This window comes from Dipodomys merriami, unplaced genomic scaffold (genome assembly GCF_024711535.1).
Source record: "Dipodomys merriami isolate MVZ:Mamm:240054 unplaced genomic scaffold, mDipMer1.0.p SCAF_2, whole genome shotgun sequence".
In the NCBI taxonomy this organism is placed as follows: Eukaryota; Metazoa; Chordata; class Mammalia; order Rodentia; family Heteromyidae; genus Dipodomys; species Dipodomys merriami.
The window spans coordinates 113,652,279-113,672,582 of NW_027203381.1; the positions used below are offsets into that span (position 1 = coordinate 113,652,279).

The 20,304-nt window shown below is 43.9% G+C and overlaps 1 long non-coding RNA gene across 3 annotated transcripts; it reads left to right on the top strand.

The window, feature by feature from the left end:
* Positions 1 to 1,734: 1,734 nt before the first annotated feature.
* Positions 1,735 to 14,673, top strand: LOC138831780 (uncharacterized). Of its 3 annotated transcripts, none has more exons than XR_011373449.1 (5): positions 1,735 to 1,782; positions 6,523 to 6,739; positions 7,562 to 7,757; positions 12,108 to 12,292; positions 13,855 to 14,673. It is a non-coding gene; the product is annotated as an uncharacterized lncRNA (long non-coding RNA). The 3 variants fall into 3 exon arrangements; XR_011373448.1 differs by lacking the exon at positions 1,735 to 1,782 and adding an exon at positions 6,042 to 6,090; XR_011373450.1 differs by lacking the exons at positions 1,735 to 1,782; positions 13,855 to 14,673 and adding exons at positions 6,042 to 6,090; positions 12,799 to 12,884.
* The last annotated feature ends 5,631 nt before the right edge of the window (positions 14,674 to 20,304 follow it).

The following is a 20,304-nucleotide window of genomic DNA, read 5'->3' on the forward strand; positions in this document are numbered from 1 at the left end:
CTTGTGTTTAATTGATAACTTAGTGTTGGTTTATAACAACAATTGATAACAAAGTAGAACAGTAACAATATACTGTAGTAAAAGTGATTTAAAACTTGTAAACCGTTTATTTCCGGAATTTTCCCCTTTCATATTTTCAGATTGTCATTTGATACCTCAGAAAACAAAACTGTGGATGCGGGGTGCGGGGCAGGGGGAGCTCTGTCAACAATAAAGAAGCAAAGAGAAGGCCTGGTAATCTAGTTGAAGAAGGGAGGCTGGGTGCTGGTGGCTCCCATTTGTAATCCTAGCTACTCAGGGGGACTGAGATCTGAGGAGCATGGTTCCAAGTCAAGCTGGACAGACAAATCCAAGAGACGCCAATTAACCAGCAGAAGCAAAGAAAAGCCAGAAGTACAGGTGTGGTAGAGCACCAGCCTTGAGCAGAAAACCCAAGCGAGAGCAGAAGACCTTGAGTTCAGGCCCCAGGGGTGCAGGCCCCAGCCCTGTGTGGACCCTGGTGTCCCCTGCGATACTGGACAGGTCACCTCTCCTCTCCAGGACGTGGCTCCCTCATCTTCAACAAAAGGATGGACCCCCCTAAATCAAGTCTTAGAACCTTTGCAGCAAGGCATTTGTTGATAGTGCCTAACTGATTGGATGCAGGATCAATAGCACCTCCTGCTCTATTTTTCTTTAATCAAGTAATTAATTTATACTGAGCCTTGCTGTAGGCATAGTAAAACTCAGGGGTTAGAATTTCAATTAGCAATGGAGGGACAAAGATGAACAAATGCAGCAGTGATACTCACTGAACTCTGTTGAAAATGAACTATATAACTTGTGGGTGGGAGGGGAGGGGAAAAACTAGGAGAGAATGAGGGAAAGGGTGACAGTGTCCAAATAGAAATGTACTTCTTACCTGACTTACATACATCACCTTTATAATAACTATTTAAAAATTAAACAATGTCAATGAGCATCTTTTCCTTGTTACAGAGGTGGTTCATTGGCATTACAAAAATTTCAGACAATGAAAATAACTTTTTAAAAACCAACACACACATGATCTCCCTCACACTTCATGCGCTCTTCTCTGGCAGATGAACGCTGTGTACACTCTGGTGTTTGTTTTCCGGGACTTCTTGTCTGTAAATCAGTACACTTGAAAGTATGTTGATAAATAAACATGAGATCTAACTGCTGAATTTTGAACTTCATTCTTTACCAGCAAAATTATAAATTTGTTTTTATTTTTCTGGGGTTAAACTCAGCGTTTTCCATTAGCTTGGCTTGCTTTCTCTGCTGGCACTCTACCACTTGAGTCATGCCTCCTGTCCAACTTTTTGCTGGTTAATTGAAGATGTGGTCCTATGGGCTTTTCTTCTTCCAGTCAGTTTTGAAACTCAATCCTCTGCATTTCAGCCTCCTGAATAGCTAGGATTACAGTTGAAAAGCTTAGTTTCCTAGTCACCCCATTTTTATATCTTAAGTCAGATGAACAAATAAGAGATCATGGTAGACCTAAGGCATAAAAGAAGTTTTGCAAAATTCTTCTTTATCTAAAAAATCTACTCCACCTCTTTTCAATATACAAAATTTTAAAATTCTTAGTTTTTTGCTTCCCATAAGCCTATTCAGATGCTCAGTCCTATCTCTTCATGCTTTTAGGTTGTTATTTCTCAGCCTTTCTCCCACAGGAAAGAGATTGTTGGGTCTGAAAACATGTTTCTCTGTAAGACTATGAAGATGAATTGCCAAATGGTCTTCCAGGAATGACATCACAGTTCATCTGAATGGCAGGTGAATTTTTCGTGGGTTAAAACAAAAAGTGGCTCTACACTTTGCTTTTGTATGCATTCTACTGAATAAGGAGGTTGAATCTATTTTTCACATAGTAATTGGCCTACTGTATGTATTATATAAATATTTGATCGTGTGTGTGTGTGTGTGTGTGTGTGTGTGTGTGTGTGTGTGTGTGTGTGTGTGGCTGGCTGGCTGGCTGGCTGGCTGGCTGTGTCTGTGCCTGTACAGAGGCTTGAACTCAGGGCCTTACAATCATGCTAAGCGTTTTCCTTCAATGCTGGTACTCTACCACTTAAGCTATACATCTACTTCTGGCTTTTTGCTGGTTGATTGGAAATAAGACTCTCACTAACTTTTCTGCCTCCTCTGGCTTTAAATTCTGACCCTTAGATCTCAGCTTTCTGAGTATAAGATTATTAAGTGTGAGACATCAGCACCCAGCTAGAGTACATGATTCTTATTCTGTACCATTTGTCTTATACTTAGTCATTTGCCTTTTTCTAATTGTCAAATTTTTTTGTTTTGTGGACAATCCCTCTGTGTAGAATACATCACAAGTGCTTCTCAGACGTAATTTAGTTCTCAAATTTTATTGATTTTCCCCCAGTGTATGAGTATAATACATATTTCATAATCCTATCATTTCCCAATCCTTTGTTGATTTTTCCCTTGGGGTTATATTTAGCAAATCTTTCATACTATAAGCTTTCACAAAATTGTACCTCCTTTTCATTCCAGTGCTTTCATGTTTTTAAATATATGTAAGCCATGTGCAAGTTATTACCTTGGATGTTACAAGAGGGAATGTAAATTTATTTTTTTCCAAATGTTTAGAAGCTTTTTCTGCAACCATTCATGGAGTGCGTCACCCTTCTCTGCCTCCTTGAAATACCTCGGTTAGCACATTCTGATTTTTTTAGATACAATTAGGATGCTTCTTACTCTGAAATAATATCATTCTGTCTATATTTTTGATCACTTTAAAATGTATTTAATAACTTAAAGAGCAAATTCTCCTCCCCCTTTAAAAGAGAATTACTGCCCAAGTTTTCATTTGTGATCTGAAAGTCTAGCAGGACTAGCTTCTGGGTCCACGTAACTTAGATCTTATTTTGCCTCTAAACCCACGTTGTCCAGGTCCTGGCACTGAGGACAGGCCTATGACCATGTAACTTCTGTCCTGCCACCTTCAAATCACGAAGTTTGATGACTCAGTATGGTGGGAGGAATATTCTAGACAGCAACTCTTACCCCTCAGGTAGCCAGAAATGACTGCACAAGTATTAAGAGCCATTGCGAGGAAGTGGCGCTGTAGCTCAAGTGGTAGAGCGCTCGCCTTGAGCTGAAGAGCTGAGGGACAGCGCCCAGGCCCAGAGTTCAAGCCCCACGACCGACAAAAAAAAAAAAAAAGAGCCATTGTGATATGTTAATGGAATCCAAACTAAATGCTGCTTAGTTCCTGCTTAGTTCATTTCTCCCCAAATACAGCAGCCACTGCAATACCATATGGCCCAAAAGGAAAGATGGCACATGATAGGTTGGAGTGGAAGGAGACAACAGTTTTATCCAATCACAGTTTGAATAGCATGCTTATGCTAACCTTATAAGAACATGTGAACACATTGGGAGAGCCCTTTCCCAGTTCTTGCAAGAAGATTCACCATTAATCTGGCTTTGCAAGGGCTTCCGTGTATGTTCACTGCCACCTGCCTGACCCTAGAAATGAGATGTGGTCACTGCTGTGCTAGAAAAGATTCCTTTCTTTGTTCTTTTGATCTGTCATTACCTTTCAATCCAAAGCCCAGGGAAGGTTGATTATCTGAACTGACATCAAGTGGCATACCTGCTTGGCATACCTGTGTGGTGGGGGAGAGCTTGGAAATATATCCTTGATTTGAACTTGTAGAATGGGGACAAGTTCTGTCTTTCAGTGGAAACTCCCTCAAAGTAAAGAACATTTATTGTTTATAGTTACATTAAAAGGCGGAGGGGCAAGCAAGGCACTAGTGGCTCATGCCTGTAATTGTAGCTACTTAGGAAGCTGAGATCTAAGGACCACAGTTCAAAGCCAGCCTGGGAAAGAAAGTCTGTGAGATCCTTACCTCCAATTAACCACCAAAAGCCAGGAAGTAGAGCTGTGGCTCAAAATGGTAGAGCACTAGCCTTGAGCACAAAAGCTCAAGGATAGTACCAAGGCCCTGAGTTCAAGCCCCAGTATTTGAGTACACACACACACACACACACACACACACACACACACACAAGAAATGGGGGAAAAGGTTGGAGAGAAGATGGGAAGGTGGGAGGTAGAGAGGGCCAGACAAACCAGCAATATAAAATGTGGTAATGAGAGGCAATCAGGAGTAAGGTTTCCTGATGCAAACATTTTCCTTCATTTGGAGTTTTAAGAGATGGACGTGGGTTATCAAGTCAAAAGTAAAAAATAAGAGCAACACCGTCATATTGTCATAATGTAAGTAGTGTCTCTTCTCAATCAACATTCTCAGCAAGGATTTAACACGCTCTGAAGTTCATCACATTTGAATCTCTGTTATTTGATGCCACCAGATCCATCCGGTGAATTTGCTTTCCTCCTTTCTTTGCCTATTTTGGCATCCACCCAAATGACTCATTTTCACAATAGCCCTGAATTGGTAGTCACTACCTCGCCAGGGAGTGGGTAAATGGTGTGGCTTTCCCAAACAATGCTATATAATATGACTTTGTTTCTTGTTTGGAGACTTCAGAACAGTTTGTCCCAAAACAAAGGAGCCCTTTCAGAGCCAAGTGCCACCCTGGGTGCTGCAGCAGGGTGAAGCCAGTGGCATGATTCTGAAGATTTGCTTACTGCCCAGAGACAAATCCAAGGAAGAAGATGGAATATTCCATTATGTACCTTCTGAAATGACCCTTGTCCCCCAGAAAGACAGAAGATTCTTCTTTGAGAAGGAAAGCCCATGGTGGGGCATCCAAAGAGAATTGTCCCTTAGATGAGATTCAAAGACAGACTGGGTGGGGAGGACTTCACCAATCAGAATGGACTTCGGGTATCACCAAGCTACTGATTTTCTCAGCTCTGTCACCTTCTCTTGGTCACTGGAGCTTCTAGACAATTTCCAATGTTTTGAAACCCATGGGATGGGATCCATTAAAGTAACTAACTGGGTCTTAATGACTAATTTTATTTTATTTTTTTTGGGGGTCCGGTCGTGGGCCCTGGACTCTGGGCCTGGGCGCTGTCCCTCAGCTCTTTAGCTCAAGGCTAGTACTCTACCACTTGAGCCACAGTGCCACTTCTGGCTTTTTTTCTTTTTGCTTATGTGGTGCTGGGGAATCGAACCCAGGGCCTCATGCATGCAAGGCAAGCGCTCTACCACTGAGCCACCTTCCCAGCCCCCTTAATGACTGATTTTATGACACAACTAGATGCACCTTGACACAGCCTACAGAGATTGGCTATGTGAGAGAATGTCCTCTCATCCTTAGCGGGTGGTTAGCAAATACTACAGTCTACATGTTTGTTCTCCCACCCAAACTCAGAGAATGAAATCTGGCCACACAAAGTGATGGGATTAGAACCTGGGACCTCTGGGAAGTAAGTTTTAAAGGGTTCATGCTTTCAGAAGAGACTCCATACAGACCTTCACCCCTTCTGCTATGAGAATGAAAAGATGGCTGTCTAGGAAAAGGGACCCCATAAGATACCAAATTGGTCAGCATCTTGGTCTTGGACTTTGTAGTGTTCAGAACCCATGAGAAGTAACTGCCTGAGAGGCATAAGCCACCTCGTTTATGCGTTCTGTGACTAATTGTCTGTGTGAACAATGAATACGTTTTAAATAGGGTTGAGCATAAACTCCTTAAACTTTGTGCGGTCCCTGGAACTTAATCCTTTATCAGGCACATAGAAGGTGCTCAGGAATGATTCAAGTAGGGTGAGGAAGTGAATATGCTGGCCCTGTGTGCTTTCCAAGTCTTCGGGTGACAACAGTCTGTCTCACTTATGGCTTAGAAACATTTGCTATGGCAATTCTGCCCTGATCCATTAGGAATGGAGGAAGGAGGAATGGAGGAATGGAGGAATGGAGGAAGGAGTGGGAGTCTTCTCCGGGCAGAGCAGACTGGGAGCAGATGGACTTGTAAAGAATCTGCTTGACCAACCTCAAATTCAGCTGTGGTTGCTCCTGTTTTCCACTCCAAGGAGAAGAACAACTTGGCATGTTGGAGTGCCAGGTGGAGCCCTCAGCTCGGCCTCACGTCAAGCCCCTATGACTGTCCATTGTCACATAAGGAGTGTCACTTACGGTGGGTATCACTATCTCCTTGACAATCAGATCATGCCATGTACAGCTTGGCAACTTTCAGGTGCTCATGTTAGTCATCGTAACCGGTGTGACTCAAATACAAACCTGGCTGCATTTTTTAAAAATAGGTTTGCAGTTGGACTACACACACCAGTGTTGGATTTTTTTTTAACCAGAAGGACCTACCCAATCACCATAAGATATGCAATTAATAAGAAGAAGCTTCTAGAATCTGAGCCTTGGGTATGACGGTCTTCCTTATTTCTGCCCATTTTCCCAGTCCAGACTTTGGATAATCTTGAGATTGCCCCTTGGATATGAAGATGGTTTCTCTAATTTTGGCCCACAGAGTCCAATCTCTGATCTGTCCAATCTCTGATTTCACCCTTGGTGAAAATAAACCCCTGAGTTTGGGCCTTTGTTCTCCACTCAGGAAAGGCCTACCTGCTACAACTGTTTCTGTTTCTCTGGGGAACTTGGAACTCGTGGAGTCTATGCTAACACCAGGACTTGCAATGGGAGCCATAGGCCACAGACATCAGCCTGATCTCTACAGGGTCTGGAGACAAAGATGGCGGCCGTTCACCTTCACAAGTGGCCCACTTGGTCTCCATGATGTCACTACATCAAGGATGAATATCAAGACTCAGGTAAGCCAGGTGCCGGTGGCTCACGCCTATACTCCTAGCTAATCAGGAGGCTGAGATCTGAGGATCGTGGTTCAAAGCCAGCCCAGGCAGGAAAGTCCTTGAGACTCTTATCTCCAATAAACCACTAGAAAATCAGAAGTGGCGCTGTGGCTCAAGCGGTAGAGCGCTCGCCATGAGCTGAAGAGCGCAAGGACAGTGCCCAAGCCCAGAGTTCAAGCCCCACGACCGACCAAAAAAAAAAAAAAAAGACTCAGGTAAATTCCCAGCTTAATGATGTCCTGTGCCCCCACAGTATCTGGGAAAAACAGGTATTTTCTGTCAAGCTTACATCTGAGGACTGCTGGGACCTGCCCACTACAGTGTACACCTCTCTTCCCCTGGTTCATGTTAGTCAGTATGCCTTCGCTGTAATAAACCGTAACAGACTATCATGACTTTCTTGAGGTCTGAGTCCTTCTAGCAAATTATGGATCTTGACAGTTCCCTAAACTTGGCATCAGAAGTACAAATTGTTTGGGGAACCCTTGGACTTTGCAACTTTCCAAGTCAATGTTGGAACCCCAACATTGACTCACTCAATAAAAATTTCCACAAGAAGTATTTCCACTCTTCATCCCCAGCGTGAGAATGCTTTTTGTTCATACGCCTTTCTTGGCTGTCAGGTCTTTTCTTGGCCACCCATGTTGAGAAAAGTCTCCGTCCACTGCCCACCTCCATGTTTTCATGCCCTGCCTAGTCCACAGGCCAGGTTAAAGTTTCTGTCTTCTGTGGATCCTCTGGTAGAATGCATCCTCTCTTACATAATTGTCTTTTCTTGTCCAGTCTCTCCCAGGTTCAGAACAATTCAAATGAGTGTCTACTTCTGAGAGTGCATTTACAAATCACCAGAATGTACCCCATCTTCTGGCCTTGCATTTCTAGATTGTGTCAGCCATTCTACAGATTCAAGGACATCCAGTTGAAAGAACCCAGGAATCAGACTACGTACCACAGAACTACAAGGCGAGGAGGTGTTAAGGTAAAAATCAGAATATCTGGAGGTTTTAGGATTACATAGAAGGAAATTATGTGAGCACTGGAAAAGGAGGTCGTCAGCATTCATGAGACAAATCCATCAAATATGACAGAGAAAATTAGGTTTCCTCTATTTTTTTTTAATCACGATTCAATTAATACTTGGTCTAGAACAGTATATTGTTTCCTTAAATCTCTGATTAAATATTCAAGAAGTGCAGGAAAAACACAGTGATTTGGGTCAATTGGAAAAGAGTTCAATATGAGTTCACAAAAGTCAGAATGGCAGAATATAGCGGAAGAAACAATTATATTCTTTCTGAATACTTATATAGACTTTAAAAATGGAGAACCAAATAGAAGTCTTATGGGTCAATTGAAATAGGCAGACAAGTTCCACGTGCCATTTCACATTATTTGAATCCAAATTGGTGTTACCCAATTGCTTTAATGAGGGAGATCGTTCCCATTTCTAATCAGGTTGAATATTTTCCTATCAAGGCATCTAAGGCTGTTTAGTAAACTTTGTGAAACAGTAATTCTTGTTTCTCATGAAGATGTATTAGAAGGAGGAAAAAGATAATAGGGTGTAAATTACTACTTAATTTGATTGGAATGAGTAGACCATCATTCAAGAATTATATCATTGGAATTAACTGTAATACAAATTGGCATTACAGAACCGTGTGATCAAGATCGGGTTTGTTTTCCCTGGATAAAAGTGGATAAATACTGAGACATGTATGTTCTAACAAAGTACTGTGAGCCCTTTATCAAATACGCATTCATTCATTCAAAAACCTTGTCTTTAAGATGCAGCATTTCAGGTTAAATCATTTTGCTTTCAATGATTTAAAGATGTGCAACATGTGTTTTCTGCCCTCAGGAGTTTGTGGTTCATACATCATACGTGACATCCTGGTGTTTTCTCAGGTCTAGGACATGCCCCGGTGTGTCCAGCTTTCACTGGAGGCACTCAGTTCTTCTGATCGAATGTAGACAGGGACATGGCTACCACTGTTAGAGCTGGGCCTTATGGGGTGACCTTGCCCCTTTCTTTCCCTTAGGAACAGGACAGAGTGGTCTAACTCTGGCCATAGACATGGATAAGGTCTGGAGAATAATGGAGCAAAGTCTTGACAACCTGGAAGAAATAGAGTCCCTGCCTACAGGCCTGGCACCCCTCATTGAGCAGATGGAATGGAGCTGCCCACAAACCTGGCACTCTCCCTTTGAGCTGTTTACCTCAGGAGGAAACAAAAACCACTACAGTTTTGTAACTACTTGATGATGGGATCTTTCCATCCATTTTATGATGAAAAATTTCAAATATATAGCAAAGCTAGATGAATTATACAGTGGACATCCATCCACCCACAGCCCAGTTTCTACAACTAACATTTTACTGTTCTTTCTGTTTAAAAAATTACAAACCCATCCATTGATTTACTTGCTAGTCCTTTGTGGATACAATTCAAATTGTTTTGTGGACATCTCTACTTTTCATCCTGCATCCTTAGGCATACATAATTATTATATTTATATACAACAATATGCATAAATCTTCAATGTGTTTATGCTGAGATTTGACAAACATTCTATCCACATAACACAATCCTCTATCCAGTTAAAAGCCATTCCTTAACTTAGCAGAACTATGAGGGTATTTTTGTTATAGCAGCTTGGTGTGACCCTAACTTACACATAGAGAAATAATTTTAATGATAGGAACTGGACCTTTCATGTGTCTGAAATTATACACACTTGTGCTGGGGCTTGGTAATAGTTTGTCTCCAGAAGTTCGTGTGGTTACACTTGGTCCTCAGTGTAGCAATGTTAAGGTAGTAGAAATTTAAGAGGTGGGACATAAAAGGTAGCAATTAGGTCATGGGCTCACCATCGTCCTGTAGGGATTAATGTGGCCTCATAGGAATGGGACAGGATTAGTTTCTGAGAAAAAGGGACATCAGAAGAAACCTGGTACCTCCCCTAAGTCCTTCTACATACACCTGCTCACCATGCTCATAGGATCTCCCACTGTTGTGATGTCATCTACCATCAGGCCCTAACCAGAGACTAGCAGATGCTGGCACTATGTTTTTGCACATCAAAAATGATCCAATTCAATAAATCCCTTTCCTTTATCAATTTCCCAGCCTCTGGTATTTTGTTACAACATCATAAATGGACTCTAAGTCAGCATATAGTACTTAATGTTCAAAGTAGTGCTATAATCTAGGTATGATTAGATCTGTCTGATGTATAAGAAAAGTGAGTAAGTGATAAGAAATCAATTCTGACCCCAGGCTTATCTAATATAAAGGCCTTGGAGTTTTCCATTGTCCTCCTTTCTGGGCTTTTTCAAATGAACTTTGCTATGCACAGGAATGACATTTGAGCTACATCTTGAGCCCTTGAAGACTGAGCTAAATCTGCTTACCAGAAGGACAAAGCAGGGCAGGGCCTCCCACACGATACAAAGACAAAGAAGTGTGAGATTATAGCATTTTGGAGAATTGTTCCATCTGTCTGGAGCTTGGGGTAATGATGTAAGGGCAGCATGAGAGGGAGGCGGGGAAAGAGAGAGTTGGCCAGGATTCTCAAGTTTTTCTATGTAGCATGAACTTAATCTTATAGGCAGTGAGGAGCCATCAAAAAGATGTAAGTATTGTGAGTGTGTGTGTGTGTGTGTGTGTGTGTGTGTGTGTGTGTGTGTGTAACAAAGTTTAGTATTTTAGAATGGAATTGTTGGTATAGAAAATGGTATAGGAAAGAGGCAAGGAGACCAGTTATGAAACAAAGAAAATAGTACAACCCAAATTAGGGCAGTCTCTGTAAAACCAGGATTACAAGCTTGCAGACAGACCAGAGAACACAACTTTCCAACTTTCCACCTTTTCTGTGTGCACTATGGGGAATTCTCTCATTTATTTTGCAACAGGGATTGCCATTGTTTCCCATACTGTCCTTCACTCTCTTCTGCAGTAAGAGAAGTTTCAGTGTAATCCATCCTGCTCATGACTATGTTAGTTAACATGCCTCCCTTGCAGCTATGTGTGGCCAACTACGTGACCCAGTTCAGACTAATGTGAGATGTGAGCAGAAACAGTGTGGGCAGAGTCAGTGGTGTTTTCTCCCTTCTTCCTCTTTTTCTGGGCAAGAATATGGTGGTAAAGATCAACCTTTCACCATAGATTACAGATTAGGTAAAATAAGATGGAAGGAGCCTGTGTACACACACTTGATCTCTGACTTAGATCACCTGCCTGGACTGTCTTATTTAAGCCATTATATTGAGAAGGAATCTTGCTATGACAGTTTACTATACAGTAATGAATTAATCTAAACTGGCTAAGTAGATGGACTCTTCCATATAGATTCTGATCTCTATGCTTCCTTTGCATAATGACAAGAACATTATTCTTTTTAGCAGGTAGATTGGGATTTGAGCAAAAGGACATCAGTTGGCTGGATGACCTTGAACTTCTCTAGACCTGTGGTCCCATTGTTATTGCAATTTTTTTTCCTTCTGTAGAACAGGGGAACTAGCAGTTATTGTGGAGAATGGAGCTCAAATTTATGTCTTTACTCAGTGTCTGGCACATGGTAGGCCTGTGATGATAGCTCCTGTCATTATTAATGTCTCTGGGTGAAGAAATCAGGAACCACATCCACACAAGGCAAGGGAGTCTTGGAAAGTAGCTCTTGCTGGCTCACTACTTTTGCCAATGTGACTCATGCTTGCTCCCTGATTTATCAGTGCTGTAATTTCCTCTTGCCATCTGCAGAAGACAGGAGTGTCTGCAGAATGAATAAGTCCCACATACAGGACTTGTTTCTAACAAGATGAACACTCTTGGACAAGGTCAAGGATGTATACACATTCAGAACTCTGCACTATCATTAGTTTTGGCTCAGAGCTGGGCTTACAAGATATCACTCATTCCCCAGAATGGGCCCATCTGCTTCCTGAGTTGGATTTCACTGTGCATCTAGAAAATCAATTCCCTTCAAGGAAGCTTCATAGATGGCTTTCACATGCACACACGTGCGTGCACGAGCGCGCACGTGCGCACACACACACACACATCCAGTAATCAATTGACCTCATAAGAGCTCCCACTATTGTGATTCCATCCACTATGAAGGGCTCTCTACCCAGAATCATCTAATTAGGGAGAACTTCCTGACTCACCAGCTTCAACAAACAAAAGGGAAATGAAATATGTTTCCAGAGATTAATAGATAAATGAGTGTCTTTTCCTGCTAGCAAATATTTGGTCTGTGTGCCTGTTCTAGAGAGAATCACCTTGTCTGCTAAGAGTCCTTTCTCTTTTTAAATTTCCATCTACAGACCTTATGCCATCACCGTGGATCAGAGCCTCCTGGAGAGCTTTTGGGAAGTTCAGATCCCTACATTCTGTTGCCTTTGGAATCCAGATATGATTGGTCAGTGATGGGCTCCACAACGGATATTCTGAGAAAAGGACTCCAGTCGAGAGTACATGGACATGAACTTGGCTAGTACTTTCCATGGAGGTTAGTACACAGATGACAGTCCGGATGGAGAGAGGATGCTAGGCACTTTGCTCTGTCTGGAATATTTGTTGGTTGGTCTTGCATGATACCATCTACCACCTCTCCACGTGAGTTGTGTTGAGAGGTTTTCATTATCTCTTAGGAGCAGAGATTTATTCATGTCAGGATACCTGAGTACTCAGAATTTCCATCCAGATGAACACCCAAGAATTATCATTTTCCTCACCATGAAGGAAAGGAGACATAATTTTCATGGTTGATTAGGGAGAAGCAGACTTCCTTTCTCCTCCTGCCCTCTGCCTTCCAACCGTATCTTCCTTTGTGAAAGTGGCATTTGGTTCTTCATGGGTCAGAGAGAGCTTTCCCATGCTGAAATACCAGCACCCCATCCCCTGCAAGAAGCAAAGGTTTTTCTGGCATACATATCTCTGCCATCCTGGAAAGGCTGAAGTAATGAGCCCATATTCTTTATTCCTGCAACCTTAAGTTAATTCATGACTTTCCAGATCTGGCCACAATGTAACTGTGAGAGAGGAGACAAGAGATTTCAGTCAGAGGACAAGAGGACAAGAGGTACAAGAAGGAGAGGTCAAGGGCAAAGTGAATGAAGAGCACACGACCTCTACAAAGCTACAAGGTCCCAGTGTCCATTAGTCAACCTGCACCAATAGTCATGGTCAGCCGATTGTCTTGGCTATGTGAGATGTGTATGTCCTGCCCCCTGCCTGTACCTTTCACCTTGGGTCCACATCTCTTTAGTCATCTCCCTGACATCTCCCTGAGAATGGATTCTTCTCCAAATACCCTCCCTCTGTAAATGGAGGTAATGCCTGACCATAGCTGTCCAGATCTGCTGTGGGGTCCTGTTTTTGAAGTCCCTCTGTTCATCATTGATGGGAATCTACATTGCTATCATAACCCAATGCTGTCTCTAAGGCCCACTGATCCTGCCCCCCCCATTCCTCCCTGAGGGTGAGTTCTTAGCATACCTCACCCTCAGCCCTTTGCAAACGTGCACATTGCCCCTGGCAAGACTGTCTTTTGTAGCTGTCTGGTTTCATAACCTAAGAGCTTCCTCATTTTGCTATACTTAGACCCCAGACCTCACTCCCTCCACACTCAGTGTTACCTGGTTCTCTCTACAGTAATGACAGAAGTCTGATCTAATTTGTCAGGGACTTTTTCTCCTCTCTTCCCTTTCAACTGATCTTTCCTAACAATCATATCAAATGTGTGTGTGTGTGTGTGTGTGTGTGTGTGTGTGTGTGTGTGTGTGAATGCGCATGTGCACACATGTGTGCACAGGTACCAGTACTGGGGCTTGAACTCAGGGAATAGGCACTGTCCCTTAGCTTTTTTCACTCAAGGCTAGCATTCTACTACTTGAAACACAGCTCTATATCTGGCTTTTGGTAGTTAATTGGAGATTTAAAAAAAAAAACTCACAGACTTCCCTACTTGGGCTGGCTTTGAACTGTGATCCTCATATCTCAGCCTCCCGAGTAGCTACGTTTACAAGTGTGAGTCTCTTGGCACCCAGCTTTCTGTTCACCTTATTCCAGGAAAATCTTCAGATTCAAGTTAGTGTTGGATATTAGTGTCCTCGATGTGTTGGAATGTTCATCTTGATTGTCACCTTGACTGACTGGATTGAGAGGTATTCAACCCAATGTGTGGCCATGAGGATGTTTCCAGAGACAATCGGCACGTGGAACAGTAACTGAGGAAGGCCACACATCTGCCCTGAGTGTGGGTAGAAACATCTGATAGGCTGACAGCCTGATGGAACAAAAAAGTGGAACAAAGCCAGGCAGCGTGTCCGACCTCCATCCTTCCCATCTGTGTCTACTGCTGCAGTCATCGCCTGTGGACATCAGACTCCAGCTTCCTCAGCCTTCCAGTGTGGACTCACCCAGAGACTGTCCAGGGAGCCTCCAGGTCTTCAGTTGTCATATGGGTCCTCCTGGTCCTGGGCTTTCAGATTCTTGAGCTGAGCAGCTAGCAGGTTCTCTGTCTCTCCTGCATTGAAACAGCTATATGGGATACTCCAGCCTCCAGTAGTGTAAACCAACTAAATCCCCCTTCATAGTTCCATTGGTTCTATTCCCCTAAAGAACCTTGACCAAAGTAGCAGCTGCCTTAACAAAGTATTACAACCTGGGTGGCTTAGACAGATGTCTACTGCCTCTGAGCTCTGAGGGCCGGAAGTCCTGAAACCCACAGAGAAAGGATTCTTCCTTTCCTCTCCCAGATTTGGTTGTTTGGCTTAGGAAAGCATAGGCCTGATCTGTGACTTCTCCCTGTGTATCTGTCCTTGTAAAAAGAAAACCAGTCCTGTTGGATTAGGGGTCCACCCTACCCTGTATGAGTTCATCTCAATGAATTACTTCTACAGAGATTCTGCTTGCAATTAAGGTCCATTCTGAGGTCCTTGGGGCCTGGGGGCGGGGGGAGATTTCAATATATTTTTATTGGGAGGAGGCATACATTAATCCAGAACCAATGGGCTATGGAAAGATGAACTGGAAAGGCCTGAGCACTACTATTGTTCTTCCTTTATTCTTCCTTTCCTTCCCTTCTCTCCCTTTCTTTCTTTCTCCCTCCCTATTTGCTCCCTCCTTCCCTCCTTCCCTTCCTTCCTCTATTTCTTCCTCCTCCCTCTCTCTCTCCCTTCCTTCCATTCTGCCTGCCTCTCTGTCCAGCCATACTTTTCCTTGTTCTGTCCTTCCCTCTCTCCTGTCCCTTCCTCCTTCTTTCCATTATCCCTGCCTCCATGCCCTCCTCACTTCCATCTGGCCATCTGTCTGTGTCCTTAGGCAGCCTCTACTGAGACGCACAGATGAGGAATGTCAGGCTGCCTGAGATGACACCAGCAGCCACCTGGCTGCTCGCAGACAGCTCCTCAGGCCCTGGGGAGAGGGAGGAGGTCAGTCTCCCCCGTCTAACGTCCTTCTGTCTTGTGAGTCCGGTCTCCACTGCTGTTTTTAGCAGCTCTTAACTTGCAGGGACTGTGCCCGGCCTCATGCTGTCATCCAGACTGCAGGTGATGGCTCCGCGCTCCCCCCCCCCCCCCCCGCTGCCACAGGACACTTGCTGCCCTGCTTTTATGACATTGTGAGGCGCTTGCCTGGACTGGGAGGACAGCGCTGCAGTTTCTGTGGAAACCCAAGGGTCTGGGGGAACTCTAATGGGGACACTGACCACCCACTGCACTGGTTAGACCCTGAGGTTAGAGACTGGTGTCAGACCTTCTGTGTGAAACCTCATTGGTGGCCTCAGGATCATCACCTGTTTGGGCCTCTATTAGCCAAGGGATTACCAGGGATGGATGCTCACCTACAATAGGGGTAAGTGTAGATTTAAGGAACACACACACACACACACACACACACACACACACACACACACACACTAGCACTTACATGGATGATCCTGCATGGTGGGCATTTGCTGACCATAGGATGGCTAGCTATAAGAATGAAGTGATCACCAGGTGCCGGTGACTCACGCCTGTAATCCTAGCTACTCAGTAGGCTGAGATCTGAGGATCATGGTTTAAAGCCAGCCTGGGCAGGAAAATCCGTGAGGCTCTTATCTCAAAAAAAAAAAAAAAAAAAGGGCTGGGAAGGTAGCTCAGTGGTAGAGCGCTTGCCTTGCATGCCTGAGTCCCTGGGTTCGATTCCTCAGTACCACATAAGCAAAAAGAAAAAAGCCGGAAGTGGCGTTGTGGCTCAAGTAGTAGAGTGCTAGCCTTGAGCTGAAGAGCTGAGGGACAGTGCCCAGGCCCAGAATTCAAGCCCCATGACCGACAACAACAAAATGAAGTGATGGAAAGAGGGAAAGAAATGGATCTGGACAGTCTGTTCATGAGTTGTCTTAGATAAAAGTAAGAGTGACTCAAGCATGATAGGAAGTTTATTTATCTGTTCTGAATTGTCCAAGGCAGTTTCAAGACTGAGATGGTGTGCTACCATCCTGATCCACCAGGTCATGCATCATGATACCGCCCCAGGTAGCATCATGATACCACCCTGGGGATCCTATAGCAGACTCCTGTTTCCCCTCAGGCTTCCCTGGGTCATAGTATATAGCTCAAGAGCCCTGTAGGCTTCGGCCACCCTCGCTGGAGGACTATGGAGCCAGGTAGCACGCAGCAAGTGGCAGACTCTCAGAGGGTATCTCCCTTCTTGCTCTGCTGAATCAATTCTATGACGCCCTTAGAATATCAGAGATATCTCCAGACAAATTCTTTCAACTTCAAAAATTAGTCACAATTGTAGTTATAAATTATAGCGTCTAAGTTAGAGACTTAACAATATCAAATTTTTGTTTACTGATCTAGAAAAATGAATATTATTTACTCTTTGGCTCCTCAGTACCAAAAGTCCCTTCTTCCTGCTAGCCATAGGATCACCCAGTCAAAGACTACATTTCCCAGCTTCCCTTTCACTCAGCTATGTCCACGTGACTAGGTCCCAGAAAATGGGATGTTGTGGAAAGGACATGTACAATATCAGGAAGGCTACTTTCCCTCCACACTCTGTCCTAGGGCTAGAAGGTGAATTTGGTAGTAGTGGACTGGGTCCAACAAGCATGAAATGTCAGGGAGGAGAGGGACAGAAAGATGAAAGGAGCCTGGATGCCCGCATGACCTGGTGGATCAGGATGGTAGCACACCATCTCAGTCTTGAAACTGCCTTGGACAGCTCAGAAGACAAATAAACTTCCTATCATGCTTGAGTCACTCTTACTTTTATCTTTCTTAAGACAACTCATGAACAGATCTAAACTCTGCCAATAAGTAATTGACATTGGGACTTTGCTTTTATTCATGCACAAGAACACTTAAGAATTAAATTTGAACTTAATCTTTCTTGTTGATAGCAGGCTCAGGGGTATATATATATATATATTTTCATGCTTAACCATACCATCCACCACTTTCTCCCACAGGGCTTCTTATACACAGAAAGTTGGCCCAGGAGCCTTTATAATTATTCTAATTTTCAAATGGCTAAAAAGAAGTCCGTTCAGGGGTCCCTCAAGGGCTGGACCTTCAAGGAGAACTTTGATTTGGAGAGTAGTTAAAAGCCCTGTGGACTCTCATATTTTTAGACAATTTACTTTAAAACAACCTGGCCTAGTTCCCATAAATGTATTAGTCAGTGTGTGGGCCATAGTTTTATGGAGCTCTGAGGTCCCAGGCCCTCAGCTGCATGTCATCCCTTTAGGTCATTTTGCTCTGTTACTTTTCTGTCAACTTAGGACTCAGAGCCACCACTGTCTCAGAGAGCTCCCTCTGCCTGCTCTCTGACTGGCTGTTTCTATTCTAAGGCTTATACTGAACTGCACTCGTCCACAGAGATGCTTTTTTTTTTTGAGAAATTAAGCTCCTTTAAAGATTAAAGTTTGGCTCCCTCCGCTTACTTACAAACTCCCATTATTAAAACTAGGTCATGGAGACATGATTGTTCCATTTTCTTCACCAGACAATGGCCCCAGGCCAGGCCAGGTTCTGCTCCCCTCTGGAGCCCAGGGAGCGGCTGAGCAAGTCAGCCCTGGCAGAAATGGGCAGATGGCCTCTGCGTCTCCAGCCAAGGGCACAGGCCCTTGTCACTTCCCAGCTCAAGTTTTGCTGTCCCCTTTTCCTCTCGTGGCTAATTTATGTGACTGGCCTCCAGGGGGAATCCTCTCTGCTCCCATCTCCCAGCTACTCCTCCCTCCTCCCTCTAGGCTGCTTTATCATCAAGGGCAAGGACATTTTACTGGGTCATGGTGCTGGGCATAGGCCATTATTTTTGGTCCTCAAGAGCTCAAAGCTTCGAGACTGTTGTAGATAACGTAATTATATAAAAAATACTTTGCCAATCCTTCCGAAAAGATGTGATATTTGCCTACCCTCTGTCCCTACAGGACATCAGATTTGGCATTGTGACTTGCTCTGGCCAACAAACCAAACAAGTCAGGTGACAAGCCAACTTTGAAAGCCAGTAGATGGCTATGTCTTTTCCTCCTTCCCCAAGATGGATGATTCTCCGGAAAGAAGCTGCTCTATTAGCTTGAAGAAAATGGCATCAGTGACATTGCTGATCTATGGGAGAGCTTGAGCAAGAAATCATTATGGGTAGAAGACCGTGGATATAGCCTGGGCTTTCCTGATCACTTTATAGCATATATCTTTATAGCATGTATGTTCTTGGATGCTTTCCTTTTTCTATGAAGCTCTGGCTAGGTGAGCTTGGACTGACCACGTAAGGAGATAGCTGCATCCTGAGAAGAGGTTGAGATCAGATTCATTTATCTCTACTAAAAACCTGAGAGAGGTCGCCCACCATCTGCATATCATTGGTGTGTACATGCGCCCTTTTCTTTCATTTCTGATTCACTCTGATGCTGGAGTCAGTCTCTCTCTCTCCAGCCTCCAGGAACAGGCCATGATAGCAAAACAACGGGCTTTCCTACAGATTTTCCAAGAATGATGACGCCTCAAAGCCAACTGCCCATTCATGCCTTTGACAGTTCTCCAGGCCACAGCAAGGCACTGGAGCCAAAAGACTCATGCTCAGATGCTAGCTCTGACCCTTTCTGTGTGGTCCTCAGAAATTTATTTAAATTCTGGTTACTTCAATTTTCTCCCCTGCAAATTGAGCAGCGTGGCATTTCATCTCTATAGGAGCCCTTATTACTGATCTCTGAAAAGTATGGAGCCGATCCCTTTATGTTCCCAGAATGAGGCCAAGGAAGAATAGGACATCTGACACATACCAAATGCACTCAGTAGTCCTCTTCACGCTGTGGCTGAAATTCTGTGCCAGGCGCTGGTGGCTCAAGACTCTAATCACAGCCACAGAGGAGACTGAGATCTGAAGATCTGAGGATTGTGGTTCGAACCCAACCCAAGCAAAAAAGTTCATAAGACTTTCTTATATGGGAATTCAGTTGCAAGAGACAGAGAAGCCACATCTTGAGAGGTCCAATTGGAAGTCTTTATTAGAAAGCTGGCAACTTCAGGTGGACTAAAAGACCTACAGCCCTGAAAGTGGCTTGCACAAAGCTTTTGAAACTTTAGAGCTTGGAGTGGAGACCCAAGCCCAACAAATGCTCGCCATATGGGGGAATACCGAGGGGCGAGCAAATCAAACCATCTAGGGAATAATCAAGGGGAGCATTCTCTGTAGCAAAGCTTTCCTGGAGCTATCAGCATGCCATCTGTAATTCAAAGAATGGCCTGTCATGGCTCTAGGCTTTTCAGAAGCACTAGGTGGAAAAGCCCCCACCACACACCAAGATGTGAGGAGGGGGTAGGAACAAGGCAATGTTACTTAGACTCAGTATCCTTATTTCAGCGCATCCCCAATTAGCAAAAAGTCTGAGGTAGAAGTATGACTCAAATGGCAGAGTACCAGCCTTGAGCAAAGCCCTGGGGTCAAGCTCCGGTATGCACACACGTGTGCACTTAATTTATAAGAGGAAGAGCTACTCATGCCAGTGTACAGGCCCTACCTTCATAGCCTCTCGTAGTCCCTGGTCACCTCCAAACACCCCCTTCCCAATATAACTTGTCATAAATTAGCAAAATTTTCAACACACAAACTTTGAAGATGGGGGACACATTGAAATTGTAGCAACTTTCTAGAACATTGACTGATAGCATATAAAACAAAACCATACCTTTTTTTTTTTTCAAAAGACAGCCTGCACTGCCCAGCTTGGAAAATCCAACTCCTATCAGCCCACATTTCATTAGAGGCACTCAGTATACACCTGCACAAAAGACTGTGGAAATTGTTCAAAGAGGAGTCTTCATTCCCACAATGCTTTTCTCTCCATTGCTGGTCTCTATGGTACATATGTGGAGGTGGCCACATAAGCCATCTCAAGCCATCCAGAGGCTGGTACACGCTCAGTGTGGTCTGGGAAAGGAGTGTGGTTCAGTTAGTTCCATTTTTCTTTCTTTTTTTTGGGTCCGGTCATGGGGCCTGAACTCTGGGCCTGGGCGCTGTCCCTCAGCT